We start from the raw sequence: 21362 nt of genomic DNA, 5'->3' as shown, positions 1-21362 counted from the left end.
AATAAAGTTGTGCAAAGTATTTAACATGCAAAACCCTCAAATTATATATACGAAAAGCCATACGGATCGCGAGGCGCTTGAAGAGCGAAAAACCACCTAAAAAAGCCACACTAGATATGTTGGGTTCACATTCAAATGAATGGACGGTAAAATGGTGTTATGGAAATATAGTAAATAGGCAGAGGAAGGCTTCTTCGGCCTTATAAAGTGCAGCTATTGATCTGCATCAACATGTTCCCCTATTCGTATGTTTAAAAACCCCAAAATTAGAAGAGTCTTGTGCTCTGGTATTCACACACATTTGAATACTTAATCTGTACTCTGAACAATCGAATAACATCAAGAACGTATATACCATTAGGGTAGAAGAAGAACAGCCACTGAACAAAGTGCGCAGCATTCAGTCTTATTTATAACAGCAGCTCGGCACTGGCTACAGGGTATCTCTAGTCTTGCACTCTCGAGTGAACAACACTGTTGTTTTTTTTTTTTCAGATTTTGCATTTGTGTTTGCAATTTACTCAGTGCTTTCTCTTCCCTTTACCCTCCTTACACAGCCGCCACTCAACCTTCATGTCCTGCCGCAGTCTATCCTGCAACAGCTTTGCATTGAAAGTTAGCATAATCAGAGTCTGCCCGCCCATTGGGTGTTTGTGTGGATATGTTTGTGTGTGTGTGCCATGTTTGCACGGCCTTTGTGACCAGGCACAGGCCATTACTGAGAGAAACGTGCTGCACGACCGGACTGAGGACGATGGCTAAGCCCTGGAGGAGTCAGCAGGCAATAGGCATCAGCAAGCTTTTCATTTGTCATTTTGTTGGCTCTGCACATGTGAATGTCCAGTTTGTTTGCTGATGTTCAAAATGGACTCGTCATTTTTTAGTGCAGCGTTAAATGTGCAATTTTTTGTTTTTTACCCTGTGCCCGTACAAAAAAGGGTATAATGGATTAATGCGAGTGAGAGTAAGGGGCAGAACCTCTCCTGCCGCTAAGTATATATATATATATATATATATATATAAGTATGTTATATTCAAGTCCTCCCAAAGCATATTCTATTTTTTGTTATAAACACAAAATGAATATTACTCAGTAGCACACAAGTACGCAACGCTTCTTGGATTTTCGTGAATTATAACTTATCTTTGCTATTTTAAGCCCACACTTTTTGAATAAACGAAGTAGCTTTCATTGAATAATGTTTTATGTAATCATTCTTTTACAATTTTAATGGCGATCGGAAAACCCCTAAACGATCGACCCTAGTCCTCCATGTTTCACTCAGGTGGATGGTCTTTTCGAAAAATATGAAAGTTGAATTTCCACCAATAACTTTGAATGCTAGTTAACATGTGATGGATCAGTAATCCAATAAGTATTAAAGGATCTGTTTCTACAAATATTTTTGGACTTGCGAGTGTGTGATTCAAAAATCTCAACATAGATACACTAACATTACGGCTTATGCTGTTCTAAATATATATACAGATAGATGATATTGAGGCCTACAAATTACATAAAAATTAAACTATGCACAGCTAAGTCATTCACACTGTATGTGTGTTGTTGAGCAACAGAGTATCTCGAAGCCAGCACCCTCGATAAATCACAACAACTTGCTTGTCCTTACGTTGTTGCAAATCTCAAGTTGACCCAATGTAGAGTGCACACGGCGTTGTGCAAACACAGAGCTTATGATGTGGGACAAGTGCGTGTGCTCAAGCAAGGTTGTCAGAGTTCATGGTAAATTTGTATGTAACTAGGAAACCACTGAAAAAATGTGCAGAGGATTTTGATTCAAAGAAAGGGGAAAAGACCGGCAAAGTACAAAAATATTAATATTAATAGAACATGTTCTTTTCATTCAACAATTACTTTCGAAGTTATAAATTAAATCTTGTTAAGCAAAGTTACATCTTAATAAGCGTCCAAAAATGCTTTTGTGGGAGTTATCCAATAAAATAAATATTCTTAATTTTCGTCTCCAATACAGGATCCAAACACCACAAGCCAAGTGAACTCCTAAAGTCCGAGGTGTCAATGGAAGGACGGGCAGATAAACGGACAGATAGACAAACGGATAAAGCTATACGATACATAAATTCGCAAAATCGCAATATACCATATTTAAGGGTATACATTGACCAAGTAACACTAATTATTTTATTTAAATTATTTTATTAAAATTTTTGTATTGCTGTTTTATTTTTAAAAGATTTGAAGTCCAGCTAAATGTTGATCACGACTGAAGGTTAAATGTAGTTAGAGATATTCCAAGTACATTATAGACTAATATACAGATTTTACTGCGGCTTAAGCGCCAATGTATCAACATATTAGTGGTAAGCCTACAAACGATTCCATTCTATAATGGTCATCAGTAATAAGCACAAGATAATTGGGCTACAAATATATACATATATACAGGTTATTGGCCAATGGGAGAAGAGTGAGAATCACTGCTGCACACATGGTCCTATTCATTTCGGGAACAATTTGTGGGAGTTGTGAAGAATTAACCTCTTAATGAACTAATTTACTAAAGATTAAGACGGCAAACAAAGACGACCACAGCTAATTGTAATAGCCAGGCAAATCTTAGACAGACAAGCAGAGTAGCCAGGGAAGGAACTGAGTGTAGTTGCAGCAGGCAGATGAGAATGCACGCAAACCTGAGTCAACGCTCGGATACGGAGTTTTAGGTAGCTGTTGCTACAATCTGAGATACGATTCAAGCAAATTGCAAGGCGGTTAATCTATTTAAACGCGCCAAATACACGCGACACAATGGGAAAATCGGGGAGAATCGGGACTAGGAGACTCTATGAAGCTACGGACGCATGTTCGAGTGCACAGATTTAGGGATAGAGAGGATCAGGGGCATAAATGCCCGAAATATGTCTGTCGGGCGGAAAACAAAACAAAAGCGAAAACTCGTCTAATTGCCATCGTATGAATTGGCAATGAGACGACCGGACAACAGGGCAAAAGGACGAAAGGACGAAAGGACGGAGGAACGAAAGGAACCTGCCGCGCATGCGCAAAAGCCGATTGTGGGATAGCCAAGCCTCGGAGCAGAGCAGACGATGATGCTGGCGAACATCCCTTAATCTGTGTCGGTAATCGCCAAATGCCTACAAAGAGCGGGCGAAATCTTTTTGAACTTTTACAAGCGAAAAGAAGGTTAGCAAAATATTATTATAAACCTTCGGGTCTAACACAAATTATGTGTTCGTTTACTCTTCAATGAACTCAAAACATTTCAATTTCACAATCGTAATGCTGGCAATGTTCACAATGCCAGCGCCCGTTCTCGTTCCCGTTCCCGTTTCTCGCTCCTCGTCCTCGTCGTCGTCGTCGTCGCTAATATAGCGATTTACAGGATTACATCAATTGTGAAATTGGTCAAACACCGCAATTGTTTCATTTGCAAAACGGATATTTGTTGCCCGGACACAGACGCCCACGCCATCCACTCATCCTCTCATCCGCCCATCGAAAGCAGCTGTTGAGTTTCCCTCGAGTATGGAACGCCATTGTGGTCACCGTTGGGTACTCGGCATTATGTGTACTTTGCTGGGTCAGTAGCTCGCATGGCTCACAGCGAACTTCGCTTTGCATGTCCGCCATGTATCTCATGAACACACTGCCCGTTCTTATACAATGCCTTGTAATCGCCGTGGGCTTACAGCAGATTATGCAAGTAACTGGGCGAAAATGTTTCGTCGAGCTCTCATTGATTTTCAGTTTTTCACTGGAAAATGCAGTTTCCATGATTACACATAGGTTTATGCCAAACAGGACTCCGAGGTGTAAATCTTCAATTTTAAGGTTAATTTCTGTGGACTTCGTTCAGGTGACATGCCCAAGGTGCGAACCGTAAATTGTTTTAGTGGTTTAGTAGACCGAGAACCCAATAATGAGCTGTGGATTTGCTTCAATTAAAATCTTTAAAGATCTCATAAGCTCGGATATCATATAAGTATTTGACTCAGGTATTCTAATTGCTTATTAATCATTAGTTGAACTTTGGACTAGGATAAGATAATATAAGATAATAAAAGCGATGACATATATGTGATAAAAAATTAAATTGTTCTATATAGAAAGCAGGATTCGAACCGTGAACCGAAGCACAGAGCATCGTCTAACCTGTTGACCGACTAATCGCATCACAGGCGAAAACTGATTGCATTTGACACTTGGTAGCTGGGAATGAGACTCCCATTGGTAAGCCCTTCACACCCAGGCACAAAAAACACCGAAATGAAATGCTGTGAAATACTATTTAATTGACACTAATAGGCTTAAGGCGCATTAACATAATTTGGGAGAAGATGAAATTGGGACAAAGCAGTCGCGTGACCAGAAACTTATGGAAATATACATTTTAAAGACCACCGCACTGAAAAGTCGCCCACTTTGGGCAAATTTATTGATCTCCAGCTTAAAGGGTTGCTCGATGTCGGAAACTTTGTCAACCCTCGGACATTTCTTAACTCAACTTTTTTGCTGGCAGTAGGCGGCTTTTTTTTGCCGTAGTGTTTTGTTTGAAAAGTACTTGTTTAATCGGTTTGTTTGTGACATTTCTATTGCTAACCCTGCCAGGCAGGGCTTGGTCTTTGTTTACTTAGTGGTAGGCTTGACACGCGTTCACCGCGAACACAGCCACCCAGTTACCCCCACCCAAACCCAACCTCCCAACCACCCAAAGGGCCAGGCCATCCACTGAAAGAGTTTCTGCTTACTGTCGGTTAGTAGGTGTGTCTGTTTGTGGGTTTTCCTGCTCATCGCCATCATCAGCTGGCACACAAAAAGTTTGCTCTGTTCTCTTCTGTCCCTTTTTGGATATGGAGTGTGTTGGGTGTTGGGTGGGTCATGTGGGTGGGTTTGGTGGGGGCGTTGCTTAAGTGCTACCAAACAAAAAGAACACATTTACGGGGATATTCCCCGACTTTCCCGGTCTCGAATATGCTGCGAGTGTGAATTGTAATTACAGTGAAATCAGCTTTTGGCACTTGTTCAGATTCTTCAGCAAGCTGTGAACTGGATGGGATGCGGGGTGGTTGGCTTTGATTATGGACTGGGGCAGCTGCATGTGGATCTGGTTCTGGCTCTAGTCGCTTTGTTTGCAACACACAACCACACAACCACACACACACACGCTCTGAATAGCTGGGATCTATGGGCGAGTCCTGGCGGTCGTGCCAAGAAATCGCACACATGACGCGTGATTTATTTTTTCCTAATTGGCTTTCCATGCGTATTTTGGCATTTATTCACCCATCCGCCCTGTCATATTTTAATGCATGCGTTTTGACAGCAACTCTTGATGTGATGTACCGACTGTCGTCCTCCTGCGGTCATGGGGGCCGTTGTGGTGGTTTTTGGTAGGCGTTACCGGAAATTGTGGCTTAGCGAGCAAAATAATAAACGTTTGACATCGCTCAACGGTAGACATTGCTGCTTGGGCAAAATTATTTATTTGCCAAATTGAGTGAGAAGATTTGTGCAGGACAGGGAGTCCTTCAGCTTGGGGACTGTTAAGTGGATTTCTGGCAGGAGGTGTGCTTCGACCATGATCGAAAACATCAATTATCTCTACTAAGAACAATAATTCTTTTCAATCAAAATCAAGAGCAAATCAAAGTTGTTTGAGGCATCTGTAGCTTAACCCTTAGATGGCTTAATCCTATGTTTATTTTAAAATCTTAGGTTTAAACTAACTTTTGATAAACAATTAAATATGAATATTGTACGGATAATATATGATAAATATATAATATACTTTTACTCAATTGTTAAATACACTTGTAGACATTTCCCTTTTGCAGTTATTTGAGAATAGTGAGGCTCGTAAATGCTGAGTTTTATGAAAATATCTTGATGAACAGAATATTTTTCAACCAAGGACCTTCTTTCGACCGATCGTTTCTTTGATAGCTATATGATTTAGTGGTCCGATCCGGCTGGTTTGGACATGAGTACGGAATGTCATACATATACATATAAACAAATTGTCAAGACGACAGCCTTAAAACTGAGAGACTAGTTCACATAGAATCAGACAGTCGGGCATATTACATATCACCTCGGCTATTGATGCTGATCTAGAATATATATACTTTATGGAGTCGGAGATGTCTTCTTCTATGCGTTACAGGGTATGAAAAAAGGGCCAACTTAATGTTAGCATAAAGAAACTTAGATACATCGATTTTCTTCAAACCATAAATCGATTCCCCAAATTATTATTCTTTTGGGAGCCTGCAGCTCTGATTGCGATTAACATGAAATGATACCCAAATATTGAGCTGATTTTTTTCATTTTCTCAAGCCTTGCGGCAGGGCTCATCAAACACGCTTTCTGTCTAGTCTGCTGCCAACTCGTATCCTTTATCCTTCTAGCGGCTAAACAAGTGTGTACCCTTTCATAATTTAACCAAAATATTTAAGGCAAATATTTTATAAGCTGTGCATGCATTTTGGCTCAATTAAGCAACTAATCATGTCAAACTACACGTTTAATCCTTTTGTGTAGATATGCCCAATCCCAATCATTACCCTGCCGGCAAACACAATAGGTATCTTAGGAACTAAGAGCATCATCCTGATCCTGCTGCTTCTGCATTTAGGTACCAGACCGATTGTCGGGTTGGATCAAAGCCGAAAAAACATCTTTCACTCTGCCTGTCGAACAATTGGCCACAAGTGCAGCTAGGAAAATGAGCTGACAGTATTTTGACGTGTTTCGTTTATAAACAGAAAACAAATAGTTTGCCGGGCATTGTGCGGTTGCTCTCCGATCGGACATTAACCAAATCGAAATTAGTAAAATGTGGATGAGAAATTATTATAAACGATATCAGCGGATCAGACCGCCAGAGATGCCTTGCAATTGCCAAATCTTTTCCCATTGTGCAACCCAATCGATGATAAGTTGCTAATTGCCTTTGGTTGCAGCGGTTGACCAACAGCTGCGGTTTGCGCCTGAATAAATCTAAGAAAATCCTCAATAGTTGCCTAATATAATTAGCATGACTCTAAGACTACCTCCTGATGAAGGTTCTGTGTTGAGAGTGTCCGTCTAGAAGATACCACGTATCTGGCTTTAAGTGGAAATATCCGAAATGGAGTAATATCTGTGATCCAATCAAAGAGGCAACGATTGGATTTTTTTAACTATTATAATCTTCATGAAATTCAGTTCATAGAGAAAAAAAAATTTAATTTTTACTAGTTTCGGATAGTTATCGAAAGTTACCGATCGGATAATGGCATACGAAACGTTATATACCAAATTTGGATTCTAAGACTCTTCTAGGTTCGCATGTCTATAGAGGAGTACGAGCGGATAGACCTATAGACAGACAGGCTCAAGGTATCTCCTTTTAGCTCTTACATACATTACACTATCCAACATATATACTGGGTATACAAACTTAATGGATTCAATTATGGAATAATATTATAATTAATTATTATTAGAAAAGCTGCAATATATTTATCAGTTATCGAAGAAAATTAGGTACAAATTGGATTTTTCTTTTCTATATTTTGCTCTTTAATTGTGGATGTGGTCATATGTCCTCTTGACTTTAACCCCAAGACAACGTCTGGAAATAATTGACTATTTGAGGAAATTGACATTATTATACCGAATGTAAAAAATATGGCATTTTGTAATATAAGGTCGAAGAAATCGTGTCTCCAAAGACAGCCGGAAAGAAGAACAATAGAACATTGCAAATAACCAACTAAATATTAATCACGATGTAAGGAGAGAATACAAATATAAACTCTCTCATGACTAGCTCAGGGGAATATTAATAGACTACACCATAGATGTGACAACACTTGTTCCTACTCTCCTGACGACCACATGGCCTCCTTTTAATTTACTCCATTTAGACAATGCATCTAAATACAGTTTAAATACACTTGCTAGTCATTTAAATAAGGATATCAGTTCCTGTTTACGGTTAGGTTCAAGTTGATGTCGAAAAGCCACCAAAATGTGTCACCAACAGGCTTATAACAACTACTTAAACAACATTGTGCTGATTCGCCCGACCTCCCAATGTACGCAACCAACAATACCCCAATAGACGTGACCGGAAATAAGTAAAAGCCAATAAATCAGCCGCAGAAAAAATACGGCAACACTTAAACATAAAAAAGTACATAACACACGCAGACCATTCGCAGGGTATACTGTAAGATACCCTGTCTCGAGCTGTGCAAAAATGTATTTCGTTCCACATTCTTCTAGAGCTGTCTGAGCGTGGAACTAACCAGCGTAAGGTCGCTGGTTCAAATTTTTTACTATTCACATAGCAAAAGCAAAGTATAATTAATTGAATGTTTTCGTTTAATTTGGTTAATCTTTCTGCTGTTATATGTATTTATGAGGGTTAAAAATGGATTTTTTGGGCAGCTTTCTAAGTGTCTGAAGTTTGAACCAGGCGACGCCGGGTAACTTATCCTAGTTTATAATATAAGTATATATTTATTTGTGATATACTAACTTAAGCATATTGATATTGTATTATACCCTTCCGTCCACTTTGGCAACAGGGTATATAAAACACGCAGACTAGAGGAAAACAATTTTCAAGAACAGACAAAACAAACAACAGACAGACAGCAGCAAGCCGGACATAGACCCAACCCACTTCGATGGGCGTTTCTAGTCGCCATTCCCTTTGTCTCTGAGTGAGGCTGACTACCGGAAGATGAGCTAATAGGACGCGTGCCGGGAGCGTCGTTCAATTTGTTGCAATTATAATTGTATTGCCTGTTTGGCGTCTCAGTCGCGTGTCGCATATTTGTTGTAGGTGAATGTCATAATGTTGCGTAATACGCTTAACCGCAGTTCCTTCACTGGGGTGGGCCGAAATTGGGCTGGGAACTGAGCACTAAACATGATAATAATAATGTCCTCGGGCCCCGACAGAAACGTCGACACGCGTTTTGGGCTTGGACCGTTTGACTTGTCCTGTTTGCAGGTTGTTAAGGAGTCTCAACCCTTGCAGGAGGCGCGAGGCATTTGTCACCCGGAAGTGTTAATGTTGCCTGTTGTTGCTTTTTATTAACAGGAAGTACTGCGACATGCGGCACAATTTTCCGCTCACACTTCCCGAGCTGGTCGCCGGCAAACTGTTTATATCCCTATGCTAATCAGCTTGGAAGAGTTTTATTTTGTTGCGCATTGAATGTGTGTGCTTTTGAAATGCGGGTGAGAAATTCATTGGCCTCGATAAGTAGACAATGAAAAGGGGGCTTCAACTAGGCAGCGTGATTCCAGCCAATTCGGTTGAATATATATATTATATATATATATATAATATATGTACCCGCACAGCAATGCGCTTATTGAATGGGGCATAACAAATGTGTGGGAAATTAGAACTCTAGCATTTTTTGACGAATGGAAGTTTTTTCATACAACCTACTTTTTGCAAAGAAAATTCAATTGACAAATTTGGTGAAAAAACTACGCCAACTTGGCCAAGACATAAGAAAATCTAAATCGAATTGTAACTCTCTTTTGGGAGTTTTGCAGTTTAAAACCTGTAACACATTTTATAAACATAAATATTTCATTAACTTTTGCATACATTTTAGATATGCACCTAACTCTATCTTTAAGAAGTTTTCTTTTTTCATTTCCGGATTACATTTTACTTATGTGGAAATTAGATACCGGCGGAGAAACTCGAGCCAGGTTCTCTTAATAAATGCTTTCTCAGCACATTCTACACTAACATTGGCATTATTTTTAACCATGCTAACTGACGCTAAAATCAATTTTGCTCTCATGAAATAAATTGTTTTTTAACTATTAAGTTACAGCATATTACACCAGCGTCTTACTCCAATTTATTCCCCTGTTGATCACAAAGAAGAAGAAACATCTACTATGCTGATTACAATTTACAAATAGAACAAAATCTCAATAACTGAATTAAATATTATATTATATACATTAAATCTAATCACTTCCATCTCACCCAATCCGAGGAATCGTTAATTTATTTTGATTTCATGTAACGTCCGTTTGACTGCTCGAACATTTATATATTAGTCCAAAGTCGATCGGATAAAAAAATGGTAAAAAATCGTTGAAACACGTATTCGATATCTTAATCTTTTAAAAATGTAGAACTTAACTGAACCAATTTTCAAGCCACAATTTCCTGAGCCTAAGGCCGATCGGATGGTAAACAAAAATTTCAATACAGCCGTTTTCCGCTCTTTTTTCACACTAACAAGTGGAATTTCCAAAAACCCCGTCCTAGGGTAGGTGGGTAGTTAAAGTAAAAATGTCAGCTTCGTTTATCACCAATCAATAAGACAGTCAAAACAAAAGTTTTATTTATAGAGATGTACAATTTCCTCAAGATATCTTTCAACTTTAACTTGAACTTGAACATTCAACCGAGTGTTCCTATGGAAGCTATATGATATAGAAGTCTGTCAGTAGCTTGCAACGGTTACATGCTAAAAGTTAATTCAGGCCAAGCATTAGCTCAAAAATCTCTTTCGTTTTGAGGTAGGATTCGTTTCTGGGAATTACAAAATGATGCCAAAGCTGGCACGAGTCAAAGTGTAATGCAAAGTCGGTGATGAGGGCGATAGCGGCAGGAGTAAAGCATAAGAGGGCCAACACACAATTAATGAGCAGTTGTTTAGGTTTCATAGAGCTCAAATGAAAGACACACAAAGCGAGGGACAACCGACAAAAAAAGGAAGTGACAGCATACGCTGGAGCACAAAGCCAATGCCAATGCCAGGACATCAAGATGCGAGGCAGTTCACAATGCAGCAAGCCAAAGCATATGCATTTAATTTAATATGGAGCGAAGCGAACAAATGAAAGCATAAAATTTCGCTTTCAATTACATAGCTGAGGAGCTGAGGGGCCGAAGGGCATGTTTTGTTGCTCGCTTTTGCACATTTTGGAAATGTACGTGAATATAATTAACCGGAAGCAGGCACACGCGCCAGACGTACCAGAAACCGCTGAATTCGTCAAAGACGCAGCCACGGCCTCGGCGAGTATCTTTGGCAAGGATCGCGTGTCAACAACCGTACAAATATGCGAGCCTTGGCCTTTGGGTAGAAAAAGCGTTTCCGCCGCTGCCGAAAGCGAAATTAAAAAGCAAAGCAGCGAAATCAAATGTCAGTCGGAGGACAAGGACTAGGTAACGCCCAAAAGAGCCAACCGGTTTTCAACAATTGTCGAGTCTGAGCTGACGATGATTAAGATGATGATGACGCTGATGATGACGATCGAGGAGTAAACAAGTACACCATTTGATTATTCCTGCCCACTTAAGGAGCTGATAGAGCTGCCCCAGCAGCTGCGCCTACCAAAATCTCAGCCAACAATTGTTCCACAGCGCACATTGCTTCCTGTCTTTATGCTCAGCCGGCGTATTGTGTGTCCCGCCACACAGCCAACAGCCACCGGAAGGATCAACAACAACAACAACAACAGCAGCAGAAGCAGTCGAAGAAAAGCAGCAGCACGAGGGTACCTCGAATCTCGTGCCCAAGCGCTCCTTTTGGAGGCGTAGGCCTGGTGAGTGTCGCATATGTAGCAATTAGATTGCCTGATGACGGAACATGTGCAAATTTCGGCACTAAACTTCCCTGTTGAGCGCGTGCCGAGATTGGGACTGAGACGCCGGCCGAGACAGTTTCTTGAGGAGGCGTTTGGACGGGGCGTTGTCTAAAAGGGGCGTAGCGACTGCTGCATAACATTTCCAGAAGGCATTGCAGTCACCCGATCTTATTGGATTGAAGAGAGATTGAAGCAGCAGCTGCAGCTAAGTTTGCCATATGCCTTCCTTAAGGGTATTCAGAGGTATTCCAAATAACCCTCAACAAGAGTTAAGACGAAAAAGAAGTGCGAACTCTGTGCTAACTGTGCTAAGGCAGTTCCACTGCAAAACAAAATATGACTGCTCTAGTCGAAAGCACCCGATTAGGAGATACCCTGTACCCTGCTCCACTACAGAAAGAGCTAAGAACTTTAAAAAACGTGTGTGTATCTTACTCCCTCTGCTCCACAATATATCCAAGACATGCTTTATTTGATTCTTGACGTATTATCCGATCGCTCTATTAGGTGTACTGCAAACGGATGTAGAAGATGGTATTTATTTTCAGAAAAATGTGAAACACCCCTGAATGAACGAAAATCGTTGAAAATAATCTTGAGACCGATCGAAAGGTAAGCTCAAGAGTTTTTCGTTTAAATGTTTTTCGCGATTTTACCATACGGGATTCCTGCAGGGTTTCCCCCTGCTTTAGCGTGCACTTCTATCATTCTATATTCCTAGCTTTTAAGTTTATGGCTGTGCGTTGATCGTCAGTCAGTCATTCAATCAGTCAATTAGTCAGTCAGTCAGTCAGTGAGGACAAACAGTTTTATATATCGAGATTCACGGGCGATGTCTTCTTCTGCCTGTTGCGTACATCTGCACAACCTTCGTATTCACATATTTTATCCACTATCAATGAGTACGGAGCATAAATATTTGATATTAAAATTTTGAATTTATCTGCGCACATTTGCATTTGCATTCCATTGAAACTGTATGAAAGGGTTTTGTTTGCAAATGTGTGTGCAGCAGGCAAAAGGAAGCATCTCCGACCACATAAAGTCTGTCTCTGCGTCGATCTACAACAGAGGCAGACTTCAAATTTAAAATGTATATTCGTCTATACTATACGCAAAACGAGTATGTAATTTTTTCGACTATGGATCATGCTTTCTTAAGCATACCTCGAAGACTATAGAAACAAGAGTCCCCAAATTTAGTAAGTAGTTTCGTGTATAGTCTATCCAGATTTAAAATTGTTCATTTTATAAAAATTAAAGTAATTTTTATAGGTATAGCCATGCGCTTTGGTATGCCCACATTTCTTTATGTCATATGCAAACTCTGCAAATTTTATTAAGATCGGATTACAAACACCGAAGGTAATCAAGACTCCATTTTCCACTCATAATATAGTACAAGGAAAGAAGAAGCAGACCCGCGTGTATTTGTATGTGTATATATTTCTGTGCATGTATGTATTGAAGGGAGTATAGAGTTCAGTGTATCTTCTAGTCTGTCACTTTTTTTTTGATTCCCTTCCCTTATGCCCAGGCTTAGAAATAATCTTACAGCTTTAAGCAAAACTATAATGCATACTATATAAAAATCCTATATGTATATGTTGACCTTTTTATCTATTGCATTTATATTTATTTTGTTTATCAACGTCATTTTAGTCTTTACTATTTGACACGTCTAAATTGGTTTAAATTTAAAATACTAACTAAAATTGCTTAAAATACAGGGCATAATCTTTTGAATATGCTCACATTTGTTTGATATACCGAAGCAAACACTCCCTATGCAAATCCAACTTTTCCCTCCCTCCACGTGAAGCACCTGCCACCAGCAGATTCCAAATGCACATACTTATCATTCCTATTAGTCTAGGCTAATTGACCAGGCAACTACTTCAATGCTCAATGAACATAACAATGGAACGGCCGGAGCCCGAAACTCCAGCCCAAGTCAAAGTCATGGCAACAGGAGCAATAAAATTTAATATCCGTTTCGAGTGTGCGATTTGCGTAAAAAAAAATGTTTGCATAATCTGCCCGGACACTGGCTGGTGGCGGGTCTACATAGATACAGTAAGGCGTCCAAAAAAAAAAAAAGAAAAGGAAAAAACGTCGGAAGGAGTAGATAAATCACGCAGCGAAAAGTGAGAAAACTCCCCGAAAGGGGACAATACCAAAAGCAAGCCGTAAGATAGAGAGCGATAAGAACTTTGACGTTGGCTTTGGGGCATTTTCACATTTCGACGATTACTCTATTAGACATGGACTTGGCCCGAGTGCAGAGTGCAGAGTCTGGTGTTCGATTTGATTAATTTGTTAACAAACTGAAAGTAGCAACAGCCACAACACAACAACACAAGCGTTGAGTAATTGCGACCAGTCACGAAATATTTTCGTGAACAACCCCGAGCTCTCTCCATGGTTCTGGGTTTCCCATTGAATGGCCGGGTATCAGCCAAAAGCGCATGAAGATCGCAGCGGCGATAAAAGCAACTCGCCAGCAAGCACGGAAAATGCAAATGAAAATGAAACTGAGACTGAGAATCAGGCAAATTGAGCACTTGAATGCCCCGTCGGATTCACCAGTGCCCAGGGTGTGGATAAGTTGGAAACCCTTTAGCGAAATCATTGCCAACAGATCTTGAGTTTTTCATCGATTTGTTCAATGCTGCAACACTGCAGCACTGTCGCACATTTATGCTTTGACTATATATATATAGTTTTGTCTATATCTATACTGCGGCACACCGTGGAGGTAAACCACCGAATTTAGTTCTATAAATAAATAACTACATATACGCATATTTAAATAGCTGTTTCTCTGGCATTGTGAAAAAAGTGTGCGTTTAAATGGTTTGTTTACAAATGAATTGATGCTAGATTAGTTATTGGGCTGCTCTTATATTTCTATTCAGCTTGTTTTTGGTTCCAAACGATACCAAAAATTCTGTTCTTGCTGTAGCATATTCAGGGGTGTTAAGACAACAACAGACAATTAGACCCTTTGGCGCAGCGGATAGCGCGTTGGACTTCTAATCCAAAGGTCGCGGGTTCGATCCCCGCAAGGGTTGTTAATGAATTTCCTTTTTTTATTTTTCAAAAATTACTGTATACCCATGACGTCTAACACTTTCACTAAATTTGTCGAATTTGTAGACGTATAATAAAATTAAAGCTATGGAACTTCTCTAGGATAAGACTCTCTTAGACTCTTTATGAGAAATGAAAGCCTTAAATTATGGATAATCATTGCAGTTTTGCAATGTACTTGACTCTCGCAATAAATAATAATAACTCTTTATGGCATTGCAAGCAATTTGCAATGCATACAATAAAGTGTAAGGCTCATTAAATTAAACAAACACAAAACAAGCTGAATTTATGTACACAAGTATTTCACGATGTAATTTTCAATTGAAGTCCCTGAAGTACAGTGAAACTTCTGCTTGGCAAGCGCTAAACAAACTATTTGCTGTGCACAAATAACATGAATTAAGCATCTACAAGATACAAAATCTCAACACACAACCCCCCCAAGGCCCAAACACAAATATACAAGGGCAGGCATATTTCTGATTTAGATCAAGCGTAAATTGCAACAGCTGTCAAGTGGTCGCTGAACGGCGGTTTTTCCATATCTGTAAAACACACAGCAACTAACAGCCTATTAAATTGTTTACATGCCCAGTACAAATATTGACAAAAGATGCGCTCCATAACGCATAACACGCACCGAGGGTTGTTTCTCACACACACACACACACACTCATACACACATATGTATCTGTGTATCTCGTACATACTCATATAATGGATGCAGATACTCTCGACGATAAACTAAAGGTAGCAATTTGTTGTCGCTCGCCAAATGATCAGCGCCGCACGCGAATTGCGCAAATCTAACACGCCACACAAATCAAATGAGCCGACGCCATTTTGTTCGCCTTCAAATGTGCAACTCTGCATGAAGCAGAAGAAGAAGACGACGACGACGACGACGACGACTATGCCAGTAACCCAGCAATTTACAATTTGCAACTTGTTATACCCTGACCCATTGAAAATGCTTTCAAAAGGTTACATGATTTTGCGAAAAAGTATGTAACAGGCAGAAGAAAGCTTCACTCCACAAAATATATAACATATATATTCTTGACCAGAAGGACGCACTGAGTTGATCTATCTATGTCTGGCTGTATAATCTTGTCGAGCTTGTAAACTAGAATAGCTAGAGACTTGTAATTTCAACTAAATATGGTCTCTCACTCAATTTGGTTTTTGGTTTTAGCATTCCCTCCCATTTTAATAATACCTGAATTTAAAATTTAGGCGTAACTCGAAGACTATAAGTCATAGATGTACCAAATTTTATAAGAATAAGAATATTTTACTTTTTAGATCCTTACAAATTTCAACTTGTAATTTGGTCTATACACAGAGTTGGGTGCCACATTCAAGATTTGAAAATTGCAAAAGGATCGGAGTACAAGTCTCTGGAATGCATTTCGTATAGTGTGTAGCAAGGTGAGGAGGATCCAGAGTATCTGCTAGTCGGGCACTCTCGACACTTTAGGCACTTTATTGTTTTGTTATTCCCGTTGTTGCTGTTGCTGCTTTCTAAATAAATTCACATTTACTTTGCCGTAATTTGCCGACAGGCAGCCACAGTCCCCTCTCGCCACGAAGACTCGGATTTACACTTGTACGCGTTGCTTGAGCCCAGACTTTGCATGTTCGTAATCTTCGTTAAATGAATCAGGGAGGAGCCCGTATATATTTATATGTATATCCATTTTAAAGATTCGCCGGGTGCATTGGGTATTTCAACTAAAACAAAGAAGGAACAGCTTCTTCGACACACCGAAGATTAAATACTCTGGCAGGCAGACTATGGCATAGAGGTCTAAGGAGGGCTATTCCCAGGTTGTCGATTTCCATAAATAGTACATATATATAACATGGAAAGTAATCGACTTTTTCCAAAAGCACTAATTTTTCATTCAATTAATATAATATTTTGTCGTTAACATGATTGTGCTCACATGTTAAAAGCAAAGTCAAATTTAAAAATCTCAAAATTGAAAAATGATGGGTTAAGATATCTTGAAGAATAAAACAATGTTCGTTTTTATGGCTTCGAAATGTTAATACACACAAAAGCGCAAAGCAATATCTTTAAAAACGTGGAGAGATATCTAAAAATATTTGTATATATATATTTATTTTCTCCGCGAATCCTGATGCAACGTGCTAACGTACGACTCGCGAATTACTTAAACTAATACAAGCAATGACTTAGACTATCTTCTTGCTAAATAGTTTAAAATGAACGCCTCAAACAGAATATATCACTGTGAAGCTAATTGTTATAATTACAAGGGACGCGGAACTATTCACGGGAGGCTTACTTAGTTGGTGACACTATATCTTTTGAGATCTAAGAGCACAGAGATATTTATTAGACTAGTCAACCTGGTACGCACGAATACTTCACACTTACGAATGAATATATACGATTAATTTAACAGGGGAGATTAATCATCCATTTATTGTTTCTGTACAGATTCTTTCGTGATAAATCGAATATTGTGGGTACTAGACATGTGAGACAAGTTCGAAAATAGGTCTGTCAAGAAATACAAATAAGGGTTTTTGTACATATGCTCTCCGAGATGAGCTTAAACGACTTTTATAAACATTTCTCGACATTACACATGTGCTGCATTTGATATACCGGATTATATATTGCAAATTTATATTTCATATAATTGTTTCAGGCAAAATATAGTAACGTCGAAGTATCTTATAGCTGTCATAAGAACGATCGGTTTTAAGTGGAATCAAATATTTAAGTAAGGGTATTCAATCTTCAACGTATTACATATACCCTCTATTCCCTTTTTTACTAATGGACGTCCAGTATATACATTTAACCTTATGGACCTAAAAGGAATTTTGTTCTTCCATCTCTAAGCATAATAAAAAAATCTATTGAATGGGAGGAGGAGGCACGGGTGTAAAAACTATATTAAGCATTCGCCGTGTGGAATATCAATGGAAAAGAGCAGAGCATGTGGAAATGAAAGCAGCTGCAAAAGGAGCGCACAAAAGGCACACAGCGATGGATGGAGTAAGAGTAACTGCAATTACTCGTAATAAACAAAAGTTACACGGATCGACAACAACGTGCAGCCGGAACAGGGGCGGTGAATGAATACGACAACAACAAAAAAAAAACGCATACTTAATTGCGGGTTTTTCAAACGAGCGAACCCCGCTGCAAGTTCCCACTATATGGTACATAGTCAGAGACCTTTTATGCACTTGAATCGCCTCTGCCTCAGCCTCTGCCTCTGCCTGTGCCTGTGCCTGGGCTTAAGGGTAGTCGGTTCAACGAGATCACCAGCGGAGCGCAGTTGCTTCCAAAAATGGCTACACACGGCGATACAGTATAAAATTGCAACAAATCGTCTAGGGCCCTCAGCAGGAACGGCGGCATCGTCCGGGGGCCGTATCAACCCCTTTTTGTCGCACCCAAAAAGAAATCAAACAAAAAACAAGAGCAACTATCCTAAAATGGTTGACATCGCGTAAATACATGAGCATCGACAGCCGGGTCCGGGTGAGAGGTGATAACAGTGCGTAGTTGGGCGGAATTTGTATCTAATAAAGTTCCATATGTGCAGCCGTCTCTTATTAGGCATAAATATTTGATTGGGTACTTCTCCCAAACGAGGGTGTCCGGCGCACTGCCCAAATGGATGGTGTTGTTGCCCCTGCTGCTGCTGCTGGTGGTGGGTATTGTGATTCTAAATTTTTACAACTTCATTTAGTGCATTTTTTTATTTTTTACCAAAGTGCCTGAAGTGATGCTAAACAGATTTTGTTCTTTGCGTCGATTATTAAAAATTCGCAGAGATAATTAGACATGTTTAGCTGTTCATATTTTACGAAATTATCTGGCTTGTGATTTATGAATCAATATTTTTTATGGTATATACCCTATCAATAAATGTCTCTGAGATCGATTTATCGTACAGACAGAAAGACGGGCGGAAGGACATGGCTACATATAATCAGAGTTGCCTGAGATACTTAACTTTTGATATTGGCACAGGCGAGAATAAAACAACATTTAAATATTCCTCAATTATAAATTTTAGTAACGAGTGATTCCTTAATTTCAAATTAGTACATTCATTCAATTTTTTTGGACTACAAATACTCCACTTTTAGATACTTTCTACAAATACCCCCAAAAATCTTATGTATAAAGGTACAAACACAAAGTTAGGTGTCTTATTTGGGCGCTAAAAATGATGTATTGATCGGACTGTAAGCACCGATAACTGCATTTCTTTTATTATGTGGCTGCGGGAAAAGGAATGAAAATGGCGTAGAGCAGGCTGCGTGATTGCGCGTGTGTTCTTATTTTTGTTTTAATGTTTAATTTAATTAACTTATTTTTTATTATTATATTTTTAACGGCTGCTTAGCGCTGCCTTCAGGGTATCTCATAGTCAAGCTTTGCCGGCCAAGCACTCCAACTTTTTCAAATAAATGCAAAGCAAGTTTCACATTTTCTTATATTTTTTTATTTAATTGTTTAATGCCAAACCAATTTCTATTTAATTTATAGTTTACTTCTATTATAACGTAATGTGGTAAAGTTAGGGTATACAATTTTTTTAATGTGTTTGATTTTGCATTTGCTTCTAGGTTAGTTGAATTTTGAGCAGATCTGGCATTAAGCTTGTGACATTCAAGTGCACTAACTTCTACTTCTTGCAAATGCTTAGAGTGGCATATGTAAATAATGTTAAAAATGAACTGCACTGAGACGCACTTCAAATGACAATAAAAACAAATATTTACATTAACCGAAAACACACAAATATATTGCCGGAGAGCAAGAGAGAGGGAGAGAGACGGCCCTTTTGAAATCCAAATGGAACCATGCCAGAAACCAAACTCCTCACCCGCAAATCTTTTGTCAAAATATGAAACTTCAAAACAATTACCTCAGCCAACTGGCAAGCACTTAAGTAAACAGCACTGGAGCCGGAGCCGTAGACGGAGCCGGAGAAGTTGCGAGATTCTGGCCCGGAGTCGGAGCTGCCGCATGCGCAAATAAACAATTAAAATGTCACAATGATTGCCGTCGTACCCGTGTCAGGAAAGCAAAAAACCACGAAAAATCAGTAAATATGTCGAACCCCAAAGGAGCACAGCCAGCGCAGTTGCGGCAAATAAAAAACCCACATTTTCCACTTCCACTGCACACTGCGTATTGTATGAATGTATTTGTATTCAAAAGCGCATTTTACAACCACGTGGCGATGACGCCGACCTGACGGCGACTAACCCATAAGACGTTGCTGCCAAAACGCACCGGAGCGAACCGAGTAAGTCAACAGAGCACGGAGTCTGTGCGGGGGAGAGCTGCCAAGGATGCCGTACAAAGGCGTTCCACAAACAACTCAGCAGCAGCGGCAGCAGAAATCCCAATTAAAAATTGAAAAGCGCGCGAAAAACGACAGTTAAATAGCAAAAATGACTCCAAGTTGCGGCTACCATGCTGAGTAGCGCTTGGAGGCCGACCAAGTCGTGCTCATCCTCCGTCTCATCCTCCGTCTCCGCCGCACTGCCGCACGCTGTGTGTCTGTGACATTAACAATTGATGGGCGACAGCTGACACACGGCTGAACTTTGCCAGATTGTCGAGCTCAGCTGCCAGCTAAGACACTTTCCATTTCATTTCACACACACAAACAGAAACACGCCCGAGTTTCCCCCAGGCCTCTCCTCAAGTAGTTGTGCAGGTTTTTAGATGTAGTCTTAGATGTAAGGCTCTGAGGCAAATCTGAAGTATACTTTTCCACCTCAAGCACTGCCTAATAAACAAATTCATATATGTTTTAGCAAGTAAATCCATATTCTGGATTAACCATGTAAGTCAGGAGATCTTATAAATCCTTTTTATTTCCTTTACAAAAGGTTTTTATCTACTATATCAATTAGCTGGCATTGGAACTATCGGTGGATAACCGCCTTTTATTTAATACCCTGTACTCATTTAAGGGGTTGAGTGGGTATAATGGTTTTCTGCAAGTGTATGTAACTGGCAGAAGAAGGTGTGTATGCCCTATAAATTATATATATTCTTGATCGGGACGACATCTTCAAATGATTGCGTCGATCTCGGAAACCAAAAAAGTTAGAAAGTTCAAATTTAAAATATATATTTTCCCGTACCATATGCAAGATGATTATCATATTTTTTTATTTTTGGATATATATTTCAGGTTTAGATATCTGGCCCCATACCCCCAAAATGAAGCCAAAATATAACATTAACTGTGGTACGGGGTAGTTTCAAGTCGAGTACACTCGCGTTTTTGTGTTATTTAACAACTTTTCAGCTTATATATGTTAAGCCTGCTCCCCCGTTACGATCTTAAGTATTTATCCATCATTTAGCAAGGAACTATTTTATAGTCCCAATCGCTCAGCAAATTTATTTATAACATATGATTATAGATATCTTATCCGATGTCAGCAATTATGAGCTTAATTTGAATTTTGAGAATGGGTTGCATGTTTTTGATCAAGTTTGGGTAACAGGTAGAAGAAGGCACCTCCAATCCCATAAGCATATAGATTCTTGATCTGATCGACGAGCCGACTCGTAGTCAATTGGAAACTCAGGGTGGAGAAACTATATACGTA

The 21362-nt window shown here is 39.5% G+C and overlaps 1 non-coding gene across 1 annotated transcript; it reads left to right on the top strand.

Annotated features, from left to right (window-relative positions):
• Positions 1–14631: 14631 nt before the first annotated feature.
• TRNAR-UCU (transfer RNA arginine (anticodon UCU)) lies at positions 14632–14704 on the top strand. The gene has a single exon. It is a non-coding gene; the product is annotated as a tRNA-Arg (tRNA).
• The last annotated feature ends 6658 nt before the right edge of the window (positions 14705–21362 follow it).

This window comes from Drosophila montana, unplaced genomic scaffold (genome assembly GCF_035044405.1).
Source record: "Drosophila montana isolate Dmon_TW-CO22-7 unplaced genomic scaffold, ASM3504440v1 contig_1_1, whole genome shotgun sequence".
NCBI lineage: Eukaryota > Metazoa > Arthropoda > Insecta > Diptera > Drosophilidae > Drosophila > Drosophila montana.
This window is presented reverse-complemented; position numbering and strand designations above follow the sequence as displayed.